The sequence below is a fragment of the Budorcas taxicolor genome, chromosome X (genome assembly GCF_023091745.1).
Source record: "Budorcas taxicolor isolate Tak-1 chromosome X, Takin1.1, whole genome shotgun sequence".
Classification (NCBI taxonomy): domain Eukaryota; kingdom Metazoa; phylum Chordata; class Mammalia; order Artiodactyla; family Bovidae; genus Budorcas; species Budorcas taxicolor.
The window spans coordinates 28,095,393-28,103,028 of NC_068935.1; the positions used below are offsets into that span (position 1 = coordinate 28,095,393).

The window sequence follows — 7,636 nt, forward strand, 5'->3', positions numbered from 1 at the left end:
ACACGATTACTGGAAAAACCATAGCTTTGACTATAGGGACCTTTGACAGTAAAGTGATGTCTCTTATTTTTAATATGCTGTCTAGGTTACTCATAGCGTTTCTTTCAAGGGGCAAATGTCTTTTAATTTCATGGCTGCAGTCACCATCCACGGTGATTTTGGAGCCCAAGAAAATAAAATGTCACTACTTCTCCACTTTTCCCCTTATATTTGCCATGAAGTGGTGGGACCAGATGACATAATTTTAGTTTTTTTGATGTTGAGTTTCAAGCCAGCTTTTTCACTCTCCTCTTCTACCCTCATCAAGAGGTTCTTTAGTATGTTTTCACTTTCTGCCATTAGAGTGGTAACATCTGCATACCTAAGGTTGTTGATATTTCTCCTGGAAATCTTGATTTCAGCTGGTGATTCATCCAGCCTGGCATTTCACATGATGTACTCTGCATAGAAGTTAAATTAACAGGATGACAGTATACAGCCTTGTCATAGTCCTTTCCCAATTTTGAACCAGTCAGTTGTTTCATGTAATGTTCTAACTATTGATTCTTGACCCACATACAGATTTCTCGGGAGACAGGTAAGGTCGTCTGGTATTCCCATCACTTGAAGAATTTTCCACAATTTACTGTGATCCACACATTCAAGGCTTTCAGTTCAGTTCAGTTCAGTCACTCAGGCGTGTCCGACTCTTTGCGACCCCATGAATCGCAGCACGCCAGGCCTCCCTGTCTGTCACCATCTCCCGGAGTTCACTCAGACTCACGTCCATCAAGACAGTGATGCCATCCAGCCATCTCATCCTCTGTTGTCCCCTTCTCCTCCTGCCCCCAATCCCTCCCAGCATCAGAGTCTTTTCCAATGAGTCAACTCTTCGCATGAGGTGGCCAAAGTACTGGAGTTACAGCTTTAGCATCATTCCCTCCAAAGAAATCCCAGGGCTGATCTCCTTCAGAATGGACTGGTTGGATCTCCTTGCAGTCCAAGGGACTCTCAAGAGTCTTAGTGTAGTCAAGAAAGCAGAAGCAGATGTTTTTCTGGAACTCTCTTGCTCTCTCCATGGTCCAGTGAATGTTGGCAATTTGATCTCTATTTCCTCTGTCTCTTTGAATCCAGCTTGTACACCTGGAAGTTCTCCATTCATGTACTGCTAAAGCCTAGGTTGAAGGATTTTGAGCATAACCTTTGCTAGCATGTGAAATGAGCACAATTGTCTGCTAGTTTGGGAAGATCCCCTGGAGAAGGAAATGGCAACCCACTCCAGTATCCTTGCCTAGAAAATCTCATGGACAGAGGTGCCTGGTGGGCTGCAGTCCATGGGGTCACAAAGAGTGGGGCACGACTGAGTGACTAACAGTTACTTACTTTGAACATTACTTGGCATTGGCCTTCTTTGTGATTGGAATGAAAACTGACCTTTTCCAGTCTGAGGCCACTGATTTTTTCCAAATTTGTTGACGCAGTGAGTGCATCACTTTCACAACATTATCTTTTAGGAATTGAAATAGCTCTGCTAAAATTTCATCACCTCCACTAGCTTTCTTTGTAGTAATGCTTCCTAAGGCCCACTTGACTAGGTGAGTGACAAGGCCATTGTGGTTATCCGGGTCATTAAGATGTTTTTGTATAATGCTTCTGTGTATCCTTGCCACCTTTTCTTAATCTCTTCTGCTTCTGTTAGGCCCTTACCTTTTCTGTTTTTTCATTATGCCCATCCGGCATGAAACATTCCCTTGATATTTCCAATTTTCTTAAAGAGATCGCTAGTCTTTCCCAATCTACTGTTTTCCTCTACTTTCCATTGCTCATTTAATGGCTTCTTATCTCTCCTTGCTAGTCTCTGGAACTCTGCATTCAGTTAGGTATAGCTTTCCCTTTCTCGCTTGCTTTTTGCTTATCTTCTTTCCTCAGCTATTTGTAAAGCCTCCTCAGTCAACGATTTTGCCTTCTTGTGTTTCTTTCTCTTTAGGGTGGTTTTGGTCATTGCCTCCTACACAGTGTTAGGTATCTCTGTCCATAGACCTTCAGGCACTCAGTCTACTAGATCTAATCCCCTGAATCTATCTTAACCTCCAATGTATAATCATAAGGGGCTTTGACTTGGGTCCTATCTGACTGGCCTAGTCATTTTCCCTACATTCCTCAATTAATCTACAGGCTAGGAGTCAGCCAATCAGGGCAAAGTGAAGGCTAGGCGTCAGCCAATCACAGTACAGAACAGGATAGTTGTCAGCCAATCAGGGTGAAGTACAACCTGTGAGTCAGCCAAACAGAGCAAAGTACAGGCTAGCAGTCAGCCAATCAGGACAAACCATAGGCTAGGAGCTCGCCAATCAAAGCATACTACAGCCTAGGAGTCAGCCAATCATGAGAAAGTGCAGGTTAGCTTTCAGCCAATCAGGGCAAGCTACAGGCTGGGGCATCCCTGGTGGCTCAGGGGTAAAGAGTCTGCATGCAAAGCAGGAGCCACAAGAGAAGCGGCTTTGATTCCTGGGTCTGGAAGAGCCCCTTGCAGAGGGCATTGACAACTCACTCCAGTATTCTTAGGTGGAGAAGCCCATGGACAGAGGAGCCTGGTGGGCTACAGTCCATGGGGGTCCCAAAGAATCCGACATGACTGAGCAACTGAGCATGCATGCATGCCTGGCAGTATCCACCTAGGACCAGCTACAGATCATCCCCTCTAGATAAGACCATCAAAATAAATAAGTAAATCACAGTAACAAGAACTACCCAAGTGTACTCTAGGTCAGGGAGTGTTGAAAGGGATTTATAGACATAACCCCATGAAATCCTTGCCACCACTCTGTAATGTGGGGACCATTACTATAAATGAGGAAACAAAGCCACAGAGAGGTTAAAAATGTAGTCCAGGTCACAGAATTATAGCAGAATTCAAATTCAGGTTTTCCTGACTTTGCAGGAAATTTAGATTTTTTTACCTTCAACTTTTTATTATGAAAAACTTCAGGCATATACAAAAGTAGAGTGATAATCTCAAGAACCCTGCTGTGCCCCTAGCTTGAATGACTATCAATTCAAGGCTAATCTCATTACATCTATACCCACATTTACTTCTCCTCCTCTGGATATTGAAGCAAACGAGAGACATCATTATTCCAGTATAGTTCTCTAAAATGACTCTTTTTAAAAGCATAGTCACAACATTTTATCACACCTAAATATTAACAAATATTCATCAAAGATTCAATCAGTATTCAAATATCCTTGATAGGTTCATGAATTTTTACAGATTTTTTTGTTCCTATCAACATCCAGAGAAGACCACATAGTGCGATTGGTTGGTGTATCTTTTAAGTCTCTTTTAACCTATAGGTTCCTCTACCAATTATTTTTTCTACTGGAACTTAGTCTTGCAGATGTCGGCTGGTTTTTACTAGAGAGGTTTCCACTATCTATGGATTTTGGTGATTATATTCCAGTAGTATCTTTCAAGAAAACTGGTAGTTAGATGTAGAGATTCATTGATCATTAATTTTTTGGCAAGGGAGCTTCATAGGTGGTGCTGTGTGCTTCATCAAAAGTATGTAATATCTGGTTATCTCTCTTCTTGTGATGGTAACAGCCATTAATGAGCATTGTCTAGATCCATTATTTCATTGTTGTTCCTGTTGTTCAGTCACCAAATCATGTCCAACACTTCGCGACCCCATGGACTGCAGCATGCCAGGCTTTCCTGTCCTCACCAGCTACTAGAGTTTGTCCAAGTTCATGTCCATTGTATCGGTGATGTCATCCAGCCGTCTCATTCTCTGATGCCCTCTTCTCCTGCCCTTAATCTTTCCTAGATCAGGGTCTTTTCCAATGAGTTGGCTGTTTGCATCAAGTGGCCAAAGTATTAGAGCTTCAGCTTCAGTCCATTCAATGAATATTCAGGGTTTATTTCCTTCCTTATTTCATTAGGGATTGTCAAAAGGAGATGGTCTGTAATCCCTTTTTCACTCATTGGCTCGTGTACTTCTATAAACAAAAACCTCTTGTCATCAAGTTTTTGGTTACACTAAGTGTATAGAAGAGACTGCAGTGACAACGTTGCTGGTATAGATCTCCATGTGCACCTCAGGCTTGGGCTCCCTGTGTTTACGATCACACCTCCAGCCTTTCTTTCCTAAGCATATCTTCCATGCTAGTGTGTCTGGGTTCAGCCTTGACCACAAGAAATTGGGAGAAAGATTTTAAAGTCTATGAAGTATAAATTTAGGGACTTGCCTGTCAGTCTAATGGTTAAGACTTCACCTTCCAGTGCAGGGGATGCAGGTTTGATCCCTGGTCAAAGAGCTAAGGTCCCACATACCTCGTGGCCAGAAAACAACAAAACATAAAACAGAAGCAATATTGTAACAATTTAATAAAGAGTTTAAAAATGGTCCACATCAAAAATATTTTAAAAATAAAAGGTAAAATATAAATCCAGGAGGGTCAACCTCCACTTAAATAGAATTTCAGAAAGAAAGAAAAACAGTTGAGGGGAGGAAGTAATGTTTTAAAAAAGAAGAAAAATTCTAACTGAAAATTTCAGTTTGAAAAGACCACTGAGTGGTAAGTAGAATGAAAGACAAAAGACTTGTGTATAAGCACATCTTGTGAAATTTTAAGATATCAATAAAGGGAAGAGCCTTAAAACTTCTGGTGAGAAAAGAGGTCTACAAAGAAATGATAATCCTCATTAGCAGCACTTAGATGCTAAAACAACAACAATAAACACAAACATATTTGTTAAGTTCAAGAGAAAATGACTTTGAATGTAGAATTCTATATTAGTTAAATATAAGAACAAAAATAGACATTTTTAGACATGAAGTATGAAGGAAATGGCAACCCACTCCAGTATTCTTGCCTAGAGAATCCTGTGGACAGAGGAGCCTAGTGGGCTGCTGTCCACAGGGTCACACAGAGTCGGACACAACTGAAGCAACTTAGCAGCAGCAGCAGCAGACATGAAGTAAGTCAGAAGTTTTAACTCCCAGTTACCTCCTCTGAAAAAAGTTAATTACTTGAGGATATACTCCAGCAATCAAAAAAAAAATTGAAGAAAGAAGACCTGGGATCTAAGGAGAAGAAATACTAAGCCAGGAACACAATGGAAAAAATTCTAAGATGGCAGCTGTGAAGAGGGGAGGCTTGGAAAGAGTCAGTAGATGTCAGAGCATTTAACGAGTTGTCCATCCAAACAGTTGGAAGATACGAGTAATATCATGATAAAAACACAAAAATCTTTTGCCAACAACAACAAAAAAAGACAATTAGAAACTCTAAGAAAACCACACTTCCTCCAAAAGTCATGATCCACATATAAAACAATGTAAAATGCGGCGTGACAAAGCAACCTGGTGGATTGTAAGCAAAGAGAAATGATTTGAACTGGAAATTTGTGTTTTTTTTTAAATTTAAATTTATTTATTTTAACTGGAGGCTAATTACTTTACAATATTGTATTGGTTTTGCCATACATCAACATGAATCTGGCATGGGTATACTATTCTCCCCTTCAAGTGTTTTTTTTTTTTTTTTTAATAAGATCATATTACATATACTTCCCAGCATCCTATCTTTTCCATTTAACAGTACTTTGAAGAATCTCTCTACATCTGTTGCTATAGACCTAACTCTACATTGTTAATGGGCAATACTCAGTGATATAGATGCACCAGATTTCTATGCTATTAATGACTGATTGGAATTGATTCTACTTCCTTTTTTTTGCCACTGCAAACTGAGCTACTGCTAACACCCTTATACATATATCTTTGTTTATATAGTAGTGTTCCTATTTCTGTTGGTACTTATCTTTTTTAAATTTTTTTTTCTGGCCCCGTGGCATGTGAGATCTTAGTTTTCCAACCAGGGATCGAATGTGTGCCCCTCACATTGAGAAGTGGAGTCTTAACCACTGGACCACCAGGGAAGTCCTATAGTACTTTTCACTTTAAACTTTATATACTGTTTGAATTTTTGCCATCAACAACTATTGATTTTATTTAAGACAAAGCAACCATTAATTTTATTTAGGGCTCTGAAATTACATGCATCTGAATTCAGACCCACTAAGGCTCAGATACTGCTGGTGGGAGTGTGAGGTAATGCATACCACTTTGAAAAATTATTCAGCATAATTAACCAGACTTGAGCATGCACAGCCCTATGACCCAGCAGCTCTACCCTTTAGCACATCCAATGCAAATGCATGCACACATGCCCCAAGAGACATGGGCAAAGTTGTTCTTATCACTTCTCTTTGTAATAGCTCAAAACAGAACATTACAAATGTCAAACAACAGTAAAGATAAGTAAGTTGTGGTATATTCCTACACTAAAATACTATACAATAGCTCTTCTAAAAACTGTGGTCTGTGGACCCCTGGGGAATCCCTAAAACCCTTATGGGGGTCCTGAAGGTCAAAACTCTTTTCACAATAAGACTAAAAGGATATTTTCCTTTTTCACTACGTGGACATTTGCACTGATGGTGCAAAAGCAAAGGTAGATTTTTAAAAATTGCTGCTGCCTTAACATGTGTTAAGGCAGCAATACCAACTGTATTGCTATTCACTGCGTTCTTCACCCCCACACACTCCCAGTAAACAAAGCCCTTGATGAAACAGTATAAAAATTAATTGTATAAAATTTCAACCATTGAGTAGAGTTAGAAAATTTTCCACGTGATGAAATAGCGAGCACGCATAAAGCACATCTGTTACATATCAATGAGCAATCGTTGCCTGAAGGAAAAGTACTTGTTTTTGTGAGCTGAATTAGACACTTTTTTCACGGAACACCATTTTTGCTTGAAAAGAAAATAGACAGACTATAATTATTCAGACTGAGGCTTTTGGCAGATAGCTCCTTGAAAATGAGTGAAGTGAGTCTGTCACTTAACTGACAGTGTTTATTACCAGTGATAACAATGGAGACAATGGAGCTTTCAAATAAAAATTCCAAATTTGGCTCTCACCTCCTCATCTCCAAGATGACCAAGGAAAGAAGGAACTGTGGTAGTGCCCAAAAGGGCCATGGCCACATACAACCTATTCGCTGTACCAACTGTGCCCAATGTGTGCCCAAAGATAAGGCCATTAAGAAGTTTGTCATTTGGAACATCATAGATGCCACAGCCATCAGAGACATTTATTTCTAAAGCGAGTGTTTTTGACACCTATGTGCTTCCCAAGCTGTATGTAAAACTACATTACTGCATGAGTTGTGCCATTCAGAGTAACGCAGTTGGGAATCCAGGAAGCCCAGAAGGACCCAACACCTCCATCCCGATTTAGACCTGTGGTTGCTGCCCCACAGCCTCCACCAAAGCCCATGTAATGAGCTAAATCCTAAAGACTGAAGAAATACTGTTCCTTGAAAAGATAATAAAATGGAAATTACATTTAAAAAAATTCAAATTTGGGGAAATCTATCCACCACTATGGGGGCTTTCCTGGTGGCTCAGACAGTAAAGAATCTGGCTGCAACGCAGGAAACCCAGACTCCATCCCTGGGTCGGGAAGATCCCCTGGAGAAGGGAATGGTAACCCACTCCAGTAGTCTTGCTTGGGAAATGCCATGGAGAAAGGAGCCTGGCGGGCTACAGTCCATGGGGTGGCAAAAGAGCCAGACATGACCAAGC

At 40.5% G+C, this 7,636-nt stretch overlaps 1 pseudogene; it reads left to right on the plus strand.

Annotated features, from left to right (window-relative positions):
- Positions 1 to 6,985: 6,985 nt before the first annotated feature.
- On the plus strand, positions 6,986 to 7,332 carry LOC128070256 (40S ribosomal protein S26-like; annotated as a pseudogene).
- Positions 7,333 to 7,636: the final 304 nt, after the last annotated feature.